Source organism: Neoarius graeffei, chromosome 4 (assembly GCF_027579695.1).
Source record: "Neoarius graeffei isolate fNeoGra1 chromosome 4, fNeoGra1.pri, whole genome shotgun sequence".
Taxonomy (NCBI): domain Eukaryota; kingdom Metazoa; phylum Chordata; class Actinopteri; order Siluriformes; family Ariidae; genus Neoarius; species Neoarius graeffei.
Genome location: NC_083572.1, coordinates 78,085,091 through 78,095,218, shown reverse-complemented (window position 1 = coordinate 78,095,218; position 10,128 = coordinate 78,085,091).

Sequence of the window (10,128 nt, the reverse complement as noted above, 5' to 3'; positions counted from 1 at the left end):
TGAACTCAGCTCCATCTTTAAAAAAAAAAGGTGCGGGAATCTGATCTAGTCCAGTAACCTCATTCGAATTTAGATTGAGGAGAGTCTTTTGGATGAAGTCCTCAGAGACTGGTTCAAATGAGAACTGAGAGCCAGAGAGACGCATCTGTTCATAGTACTTATACACATGATTAGGGCCATATTTTCCACATCCAGATGGTAACTGCGATTGCAGAGATGATGCAGTGGTTGAAAAGAAGTTATTGAATTTCTCTGCTACCTTGGTCTTATCAAAACAGATCTGTCCATCAATGTTTAAACCAATAATCTGAGGGTTTGACTTTACTTTAGAAGTGCCAGGGGTTTTTTTTAATTCGCCAAAGTTCTTTGGGGTTGTTTTTATTTTCCTCAACCTTGTTTATGAAGAAGCTGGATTTAGCTTGCTGTTTTCTAATTTGCACAGCATTTCTAAGAAATGCATACTTTTCATACCATAGATTAAGCTTAGTTTTTTTGAACTGTTTGAATGCCTTGCTCCTCTCATGAATTAGGTGGAGTATCTCACCTGACATCCATGGGGCCGAGTTTTGTTTGACTCTTACTTCTCTAATGGGAGCAATTTCATCAATGACTATTAAAAATTTAGCTTTGAATTTACACCATGCCTCATCAGTATCATTACACTCCTGAATAGCTGACCAGTCAGTAGCGTGTAGCTTATTACACAATAAACCTTTGGAGTAGTTTTTTACATATCCAAGTTTGATCATATTATGCTTGTTAAATAAACATTTCTTGACCTTATGGGTACAATAAATCATCATGTGATCACTAAAATAGTTGTCAGTGACACCATACTGACTGATTGTCTGTGGGTCTGACACCAGAATGAAGTCCAAGATAGTGGAACTGATATTTGTGATCCTAGTCGGACTAGTTATTAACTGACTGAGGTCAAACATTGACATAAATTGTTTTAATTGGACAGAGTGACGATTCTGGTTTGAATTTATGACATTGAAATCAGAATTGAAGTCACTTAGTAGAATGCATGCTGAATCAGAAAAATTTAGGCAGTTACCACAAGAGTCCTCCAATTGGTTATAAAAGACAGAATCTGTAGGTGGTCTGTAACATACCCCAAAGTTTGGAAGGTAAAGTTCTATCCAGGTTGTCTCTAAGCTGCTCTCCATGTCTCTTCAAGGACTGAAAGCAATATCAGAGCGTACATAGACACAAACACCACCACTTAATCGATTCCTATCATGCTTCTGCATGAGGTAGTCTGGAATCTCCACTTCAGAATCTGAGATTATGTTGTCCAGCCATGTCTCTGACACACCAATGATTACTGGGCATCAATTGTGCATGAAAACTCTTAGTTCATCCAGTTTTGGCAGCAAGCACCGTGCATTGAGATGGATGAAGTGAAGCCCTTTCTCTTTGAGCCAGTCAGGTACCAGGGTAGCAGATGGACTTGACATTGTGTGATAAAGCGAAGGATCCAGGATGGGATCAGTTGAGTTATCATCAGGTACGGTATCGACAGTTTCAGGGTCCTGACAATTCACATTTGCAATGTGGCACTTCAAACATAGCCAAGGCTCGCCACACACAGTCAGACTGTTATAGGCAACAATATCAATGTCTATGCAGCGGCAGTGAACCCACAGATCACATACATCACACTGTAGGGCTCTCTGATTTGAACATACTGGCTTACCGCAAGCACTGCATGGGAGCAGATAGGGCCAGGGTTGGGGTACAAGTCACTCGCTAGCAATATGAGGATAATGGAAAGATACAAAGTTGCTTTCACCAGCCTCCAATCTTGTTTACGTTTGATAGCTGTGTCCTTAACTTTTGAGTGGTGCCTGGTGTTATTGGTTATCAAGTTCAGCAGCAGCAATTTGGTTGACCACGATATAATCATATCAATGTCATGTTTATCCAGAATATATCCATTGATAGGGACTATGTATCCTTCTATACTATAAACGTTACTGCAATAGTTGGGGTTCGGCCATAAACCAGCATAAAAAGGAGAAAATAGTAGAACTATGAAAACTCCGTTCACACCCACCATTTTTGACCTCTTGTGAAGGGTAGTAGGCCTTATGGAGTGCAGTGCTGAGCCTTGGTCACTCCTGCTGCTGCCGCTGTGGTTCAGGCTAGAGCCCTGCACTCCCGCAGGAGTCCCGCGGGACCCGCGGGACCCGACGCAAAGCAGTGCGGCGCGAGACAATTTTTGAAAGCTCATTGCGGGCGTGGGCGGGAGGGGGAGTGCACAATGAGGGAGCGGGCGGGAGAGGTGATAAGCTGCAGTCCCGCTAACTAAAAACGTGTTTAAAATAAAATTTATAAACTATTAATTTATGTCTATCATATATAATTTGTGCTGGATATTTTATTTGGCATTAATAAAAACATTTTAAGATGTCTAAATTTGCGGATGTGGTCTAATCTCGCGTACGTTTCCGATTCCTTTCCGCTCTTCCGTGTTTGAGATCTCCGATCATGGCAGAAGAGCAGAGCTCCTCTAGTGAAGCTCACAGTGCTTCAGAAGTAAGTGCTGCTTTAAAAAGAGGTACATTTACCATTAAAAAGTCAAGAATCCTGAAATCAGACATTTGGAAGTCGTTCTCACTTGTGTACTCGTGTGAGGGAAATAATGCAAACGTCTGCATCATGCGGGATTTGCGGGCGGGAGCGGGACAAAATATGGCAGGCGCGGGCGGGAGCGGGACTGAAAATCATAATTCTTTGTTGGAGCGGGCGGGAGCGGGACTGCACAATGCGGGAGCGGGACTGAAAGTTCTGTCCTGCGCAGACCTCTAGTTCAGGCCTCCATTTTCTGTGGTACTTCCACGTCAAACTCATCCAAGCTAAATCCCAAGATGAACTTTCACTCCTGTCTACTTGGTGTGTCGTTTGCAGGAACTGGAGAGAAAGACAATCACCCAAAAATCCAGAGAAGGATGGAGGGAAGCTACAGAGTGGCAGGCCAAAGAGAATACCTGAACAGTGAGTCCAGTGAAACGGTGTCCTCCTCCTCGCGCCTCCGCTCCTCACACACACTTCCCATTCCAAAAGCAAAATAAAGTGAAATAAAATCCAAATTGAGTGAAAACATGCATTAAAAATAAAAAGCGTGAAAATGCCCCTGTGCACAAAGCAAGCTCCATGAAGACATGGTTTGTGAAGGTTGGAGTGGAAGAACTTGAGTGGCCTTCACAGACTCCTGACCTCAACCCCACTGAATACCTTTGGGCTGAACTGGAATACCAACTGTGCCCCAGTCCTCCTCATTCAACATCAGTTCCTGAGCTCACTCAGACTCTTGAATCTGAAAGAGCAAAATCCACACAGCCATGCTCCAAAATCTCGTGAAAAGCCTTCCCAGAAGTGTGGGGGTTATTATAACAGTATACCAGTCACTAAATTTGGAATGGAATGTTCAAAATGGGTTTGATGGTCAGGTTTGCACAAACTTTTGGCTATTTAATGTAGCATGGTACCGGTATCACTCTAACTCAGCTAGAAGGTGTGACCCAAAATTTGAAGGTGGGACAGATCCTTTTCACACACAAAAAAAGTGTAAAAGGGTGAAAGGATTTTGACTAGGCTTTGAGATTGTTTACCTCAGAAACACCAGCATCATTATCACCTTCACTCACAATAGAAAGTTTTTTCACCTTATCTTTGTTAACGTTACTATTTCAGCAAGAAATGTGTCCAAGCTGAAGAAAGGAGAAAAATTTATTCACAGCTATCTGGGTGAGGTAATGTTTCCTGATGTTAGCACTGACAATAAGTAACTAGATATGTAGCTAATTGAAATCGTGTATTCTTTCATATTTACCCATAGAGATTAAAAATAGAGAGGGTGCACCAGTGATCACTTTCTTTTGTGGAGTGCCTACTGCCATTAACAACATAGAAATTGTCTGTCCTTGTGAAGTGCCAGGGTAGCCCAATATCTCTGGATCACAATGGCTGACACAGGCCACAGAGTAAAAGTAACACCTCAGATTCTGCCATGGAGCTCATTAAGTTTGCATCGATCATTTTCAAAGTCACCAATCTGGAGAGTTTTTTATTCAATTGATCAACATTTTTTGAGAAATGGATCGCAGGAACCCGAAGAGTGGTCAACCTTGGTGCACTCTCCTGGGCTTGCCCTCTTGCCCTTCACCCTCATTGTAAACAAATACTCAGTAGTAACTCCCACTGCTAGTGCTAGTTTGAATCTATCATAATGTACACTCAACAGCCACTTTAATAGGAACTTGTTCTTGAATCTAAGATTCCTGTTCCTGGCTGCAGGAGTGGAACCCAATGTGGTCTTCTGCTGTTGCATGCTGAGATGTTTTCTGCTCACCATGGTTGTAAAGAGTTGCTATGAGTTGCTATACCTTTCCTGGCAGCTCAAATCAATCTGGCCATTTTCCTCTGACCTCTCTTATCAATAAGATGTTTCCATTGACAGAACTGTCACTCACTCAGTGTTTTTTGTTTTTCGCACCATTCTGTATAAACTCCAGAGACTGTTGTGTGTGAAAACCCCAGGAGATCAGCAGTTTCTGAAATACTCAAACCAGTCCATCTGGCACCAACACCCATGCCACAGTGAAAGTCACACTTTGAGATCACAATTTTTCCCGTTCTGATGTTTGGAGTGAACATTAACTGAAGCCCATTAATTGTATCTGCATGATTTTATGCATTGTGCTGCTGTCAAGGGATTGGCTGATTAGGTACAGTGGTGCTTGAAAGTTTGTGAACCCTTTAGAATTTTCTATATTTCTGCATAAATATGACCTAAAACATCATCAGATTTTCACACAAGTCCTAAAAGTAAATAAAGAGAACCCAGTTAAACAAATGAGACAAAAATATTTTATTTGGTCATTTATTTTTTGAGGAAAATGATCCAATATTACATATCTGTGAGTGGCAAAAGTATGTGAACCTCTAGGATTAGCAGTTAATTTGAAGGTGAAATTAAAGTCAGGTGTTTTCAATCAGTGGGATGACAATCAGTTGTGAGTGGGCACCCTGTTTTATTTAGAGACCAGGGCTCTATCAAAGTCTGATCTTCACAAGACATGTTTGTGGAAGTGTATCATGGCATGAACAAAGGAGATTTCTGAGGACCTCAGAAAAAGCGTTGTTGATGCTCATTAGGCTGGAAAAGGTTACAAAACCATCTCTAAAGAATTTGGACTCCATCAATCCACAGTCAGAAAGATTGTGTACAAATGGAGGAAATTCAAGACCATTGTTACCCTCCCCAGGAGTGGTCGACCAACAAAGATTACTCCAAGAGCAAGGCGTGTAATAGTCAGTGAGGTCATAAAGGACCCCAGGGTAACTTCTAAGCAACCGAAGGCCTCTCTCACATTGGCTAATGTTAATGTTCATGAGTCCACTATCAGGAGAACACTGAACAACAATGGTGTGCATGGCAGGGTTGCAAGGAAAAAGCCACTGCACTCCAAAAAGAACATTGTTGCTCATCTGCAGTTTGCTAAAGATCACATGGACAAGCCAGGGGGGTATTGGAAAAATGTTTTGTGGACGGATGAGACCAAAATAGAACTTTTTGTTTTAAATGAGAAGTGTTATGTTTGGAGAATGGAAAACACTGCATTCCAGCATAAGAACCTTATCCCATCTGTGAAACATGGTGGTGGTAGTATCATAGTTTGGGCCTGTTTTGCTGCATCTGGACCAGGACGGCTTGCCATCATTGATGGAACAATGAATTCTGAATTATGCCAGCGAATTCGAAAGGAAAATGTCAGGACATCTGTCCATGAACTGAATCTCAGGAGAAGGTGGGTCATGCAGCAAGACAATGACCCTAAGCACACAAGTTGTTCTACCAAAGAATGGTTAAAGAAGAATAACGTTAATGTTTTGGAATGGCCAAGTCAAAGTCCTGACCTTAATCCAATCGAAATGTTGTGGAAGGACCTAAAGCAAGCAGTTCATGTGAGGAAACCCACCAACATCCCAGAGTTGAAGCTGTTCTGTATGGAGGAATGGGCTAAAATTCCTCCAAGCCGGTGTGCAGGACTGATCAACAGTTACTGGAAACATTTAGTTGCAGTTATTGCTCCCCAAGGGGGTCACACCAGATACTGAAAACAAAGGTTCACATACTTTTGCCACTCATAGATATGTAATATTGGCTCATTTTCCTCAATAAATAAATAACCAAGGATAATATTTTTGTCTCATTTGTTTAACTGGGTTCTCTTTATCTACTTTTAGGACTTGTGTGAAAATCTGATGATGTTTTAGGTCATATTTATGCAGAGATATAGAAAATTCTAAAGGGTTCACAAACTTTCAAGTGCCACTGTAACTGCATAAAACAGCGGGTCAATGGGTATACCTAGTAAAGAGTAAAGTGGCTGGTGAGTGTATATAGTGAATCGGGGGTGGGGGGGATTGTGTAAGAAAAAAAATAGGATTTTTTTTTTTTTTTTAATATGTGTACACTCAGAGCATTTTTAAAGGATTTTCCACTAGGAGACCAACTGGTCTGGGCAGTACAATCACAGGCCCCAGAGTCCATGCAGCTGCATCGCTGCGGCATATTCTGTGATGCAAAATGGTTCACCAATCACCATACAGACAAACACACTACAGTGACTACACAGCTATCAAGAGCAATTACCAAGCACAAATGTTATGTCAAAGACACTCAAAGTTACACAGTAATGACATCGGATTCTGACATCAGCCATCTCAGTAACCAAATTTTAGTTTTGTTTTTCTTAACCAATATGATCTTGTGTGTATATCTTATAACATAGATCTTCGTTTTCCTTGTTAAATGTATACTTACATGGTATTTGGTTAATTAATTGCAACTGATTGAACCAAATGATAAGACATAACTTGGTTTAAAATTTGGTCTCCCAGTGAAGCTGGTTTGGCATTGACTAGGAGACCAAATCTGGCCACTGTAACTATGTTAAAAAATGCTCTGTGTACACTGCCAGATATCTATTTTATGCTCTGCACAGGTTATTGCTTCCTGTTTTGGATGCCACATTGATAACAGCATGACAAACAAATTGTATAATAGACAAATGCACAAGTTAGAGTCCATTAATCGCTTTATAAAATGAGGCCATTTTGGAAAGGCGAAAAAAGTCAGTGACACTTAACACTGAGAGCATCCTTTAATATTAGCTAGTGAATTGAGAGCAAGCACTCATAACGTGAATGATGAATGTTTTTGTTTGTTCACTGTCAAATGTAGGCAGTGCTAGCTAGTTGCTAGCAGTTGAAGAAGAAAGACTCTGCTAGTTGGTTTGAGGGCCAGATTAGCTTCTCTCGGATAGCACTTTCGATTTACTACAGTTGTGATTTATTGAACTCTACTTGTGCTCATTATTTGAGTTGTTTCTTTTATTCTATTACATGTTACAGATGTTCTATAAGCATTGTTATATGGTGTTTGATCCTGTTTGGCTTTCTTTTACAGCATTGTTGTTGTTGTTGTTGTTGTTGTTGTAGAAAAATGTGCAAAGGCAAAACCCAGAGGTATGAAAAGGGTCTGTTTTACATTCGCAGTGGTTACAGTGATAATATATATTTCATTTGATTTTAATATTTCAGTTTAGTTCTACTATTTATGTGCTTTGACGTGAGTGTGTGATGATTTAAACGTTGAGTACAAAACTGATGGCTAGCAAAATTCACCTTGTAGCTTCAGGAAACAAATCAGAAGAAAAGGAGCAACTTCAAACAGTTTGGCTAATCAACTACATTTAGGTTAATCCTGGGAAAAAAATGGCCAAACAGGTTTTGGTTTTTTTTTAAATCACAATATCTCCCCAAAGTAACATATTGTATGAAGTATTTTGCCTCTTGTATCACAAAAGAATGGGTCCAGATGAGACTTTTACATGTTGCTGCTGTGTTGCACCTGACTGGTGATAGAAGGTGAATGGGGCTATTTTAAGCACCAGCAAAACACAGCCGATTTGGCAGGCAGCAATTTCATGCACAGCTGGAGTCTTTATATCTTTCATCCCTCTATGCTCAGTGTTAAGGGAGTCAAGGGACACTGCACACCAGGGACAAACCACTAAGAACAGCTTTCTATCTCTATAACTTGTCCTTTGTATTTCCATATAAAGCAGTCTCCTGTGATATGAGCATTTATGTTGTCGGGGAATTTCATATTTTGGCTTAAATGCATATTTTGCTGATTTAAAACTGATTTACTTATGTACTTGTGTGCTAGCATATTTATCTACAAGTATGCATTTTGTCCTGATTTATTCTGAAGCAAGTAGTTTTCTTATAGCTATACAATTTATACAGTTCAATTTTAAAATTCCAATTTTATTTATTTTTGGAGACTACCTTTAACAGTAGTCATGGCTAACCATAATCAAATTGTATAGCAATAAGTTCAACTGGAAATTCAAACTCATAATACACAAACAACAGGCCAGTGGAAGCACTCTTGGCCATCCTCTTAAATCATTAGGAGTTGAATTTTGCTTATTACTGGTATTATACACTCACTGGTCACTTTAATAGGAACTTGTTCTTGAATCTAAGATTCCTGTTCTTGGCTGTAGGAGTGGAACCCAATGTGGTCTTCTGCTGTTGGATGCTGAGGTGCTTTTCTGCTCACCACAGTTGTAAAGAGTGATTGTATGAGTTACTATATCCTTCCTGGCAGCTCGAATGAATCTGGCCATTTTCCTCTGACCTCTCTTATCAACAAGACGTTTCCAGTGAACAGTCGCTCATTCAGTGTTTTTTGTTTTCCACACCATTCTGTGTAAACTCTAGAGACTGTTGTGTGTGAAAACCCCAGGAGATCAGCAGTTTCTGAAATACTCAATCCAGTCCATATGGCACCAACACCCATGCCACAGTGAAAGTCACAGAGATCACAACTTTTCTTGTTTTGATGCTTGAAGTGAATATGAACTGAAGCTCTTGATTTGTATCTGCATGATTTTATGCATTGTGCTGCTGTCAAGGGACTGGCTGATTAGATAACTGTATAAAACAGCAGGTGGATGGGTGTACCTAATAAAGTGGCTGGTGAGTGTAATTTGGCTTTCAAGCAGCTGAGTGCTAAAAGGCTAAATGCTAACATCAACCAGCCAGCAGGGTTTTCAGAGGGAAGTAGTGAAAGCATGCTCAAAAAGTCACTAGTCGTTTGATGACATCATAAGTTCATTTGCATTTAAATTATTCATCATGATCGTTGATGTATTAAATTACAAATACAATACAGGGCAGCGAAGGCACTTCTGTCCATCCTAAATAATCATTATGAGCCAAATTTCATGCATTTACAGTGCTATAACATGGTTTTCAAGCACTTTTATGGCTACATAGGCAAACGCTAAACGCTAAAATGCTCACATCAGCCAGACTGCATGTGTGGTTCTGCATTGTAACAAGCAAAGTACTTCTGTAACATGATTAGATGTTAAGTCAAGCAGGATAAATGAAATCTAATGGTTAATCACCAAACGTAATCAATCAACCTGCTTCGGGGAGAAGATTATCTGAGATCAAGGTTTCTAAAAGGGTTCCTTGTATGTAACCTAGTCTATTACTGTAACCTAGTCAATTTCCTGTTGTTAACAGCTAGTGAAAATGTTGTTTTAGCTATGAAAGAGGACGACAGATGCTCTCCAGCATTAACAAGCATTGAGGTGCTGACTGGAACAGACAGGTAAGTCAAAAACAAAAATGAACTACCGGTAGATAGTTGGAGGAAGCTTTTGACAATTCCATCTATATAAGACTGGTGTGCTGGGTACAACCCTGATTCCAAAAAAGTTGGGAGTGTGTAAAACATAAATAAAAACAGAATGCAATGATTTGCAAAATCCTTTTGACCTACAGTCCTGTGCAAAAGTCTTAGGCACCCTATAATTTTCATACAAACTTTATTATAGATTTCTATTTATGACTTCTACATTATCAAGTCAGGACAAAAAAATTTTAGAGTCCTAATGTTTGTTTTCCAGCACAAAATTAAATGTTACAGGAAAAAAAAAGTTTGGATCTGAGCAGCATATTACACAAGAGATCACTTTTCAGATTAAAAAAGAAAAGTTAATGAAGGCTACTGGGTTTTGGTGCAAAATT